We start from the raw sequence: 1030 nt of genomic DNA on the forward strand, positions 1-1030 counted from the left end.
TACTTCGCCGATGTAAATAATGACAGGGGAATCATAACAAACGAGCGAGACAGCGGATAGCCTCGAGAGCGATTAACAAAAACAAAAATTGTTACGTAATGTTGGAAAGAACTCACATTAAGGTAATTTACCTACCTCATTACACATTATTTGTTGTTTTAGAGTCGCCACTTTAAAAACTTTTGAACTTATTAAGATATCGCGTATACATTTTGACGGCAAACTATCATCCGTTACGCGACCGCCATTTGCAATTATAAGACCAAAGACAAGCTGACACAGAGTAAAACAGGAGAAAAGTATAGTGAAGAATCAAAACTATCCAAAGAGCATAAGAGGTTATTAGTTTACTAAAAAAATCAGTACATGATTAGCGAATATAAATCAAGTTAATTATCTTACTCGCTCTACCGTATTATGAGAATTTCTTAATTGTTTTAAAAGCTTACATGAAACATTTTCCTAAAATTGGTTTATGATTCTTACTTTTCTTTTTTCTACAGCGCTTACAAAATGGGTTGTAGGAGAACCTAACGTATAAGACTCATGGAAAAGTAACTTAAATAGATTGTAAAAGGAATAAAAACAAAAAAATTGATTTCAATTTTTTTTATTATTTTGACAACATATATTGATTACATAGAGTTAAAAATAAAACAAAAATAATTTTAATAAATGTTTATTACTCATGACATTTTTTACTTTATTAATGGATTGTATTGCGTTACGCCTTTTTTGACTCAAACGCAGAAATGATGACCTGAAAAAAGAAAATTATTATTTAAAATTAAAAAAAAAACTAATAATACCTTCTGCTAAACGAACTCAATTATGAGAATCAAAAACCCACACCCACAAAAATAGCTTTTATTTCTCGATTCTCATCTCTAGATTAGACGTCAGCCTTGTCACTTCATCAGGTTGTAAATTTATGAATAAAAAAATAATACTGCTGTTACTTTATCACAATGTGAGTAAGTCGGGTGCGGCGCGGGAAAGTAGGGTAGCGGCGCTGGCTACGGCGGTGCAC

The 1030-nt window shown here is 31.7% G+C and overlaps 1 long non-coding RNA gene across 1 annotated transcript; it reads right to left on the reverse strand.

The window, feature by feature from the left end:
• Positions 1-663: 663 nt before the first annotated feature.
• LOC106115330 (uncharacterized) lies at positions 664-1030 on the reverse strand. Its single transcript, XR_001227755.1, has 2 exons — positions 960-1030; positions 664-760 (listed from the first exon to the last, which is right to left on the reverse strand). It is a non-coding gene; the product is annotated as an uncharacterized LOC106115330 (long non-coding RNA).

The sequence above is a fragment of the Papilio xuthus genome, unplaced genomic scaffold (assembly GCF_000836235.2).
Source record: "Papilio xuthus unplaced genomic scaffold, Pxut_1.1 DF827800.1, whole genome shotgun sequence".
Lineage (NCBI taxonomy): Eukaryota > Metazoa > Arthropoda > Insecta > Lepidoptera > Papilionidae > Papilio > Papilio xuthus.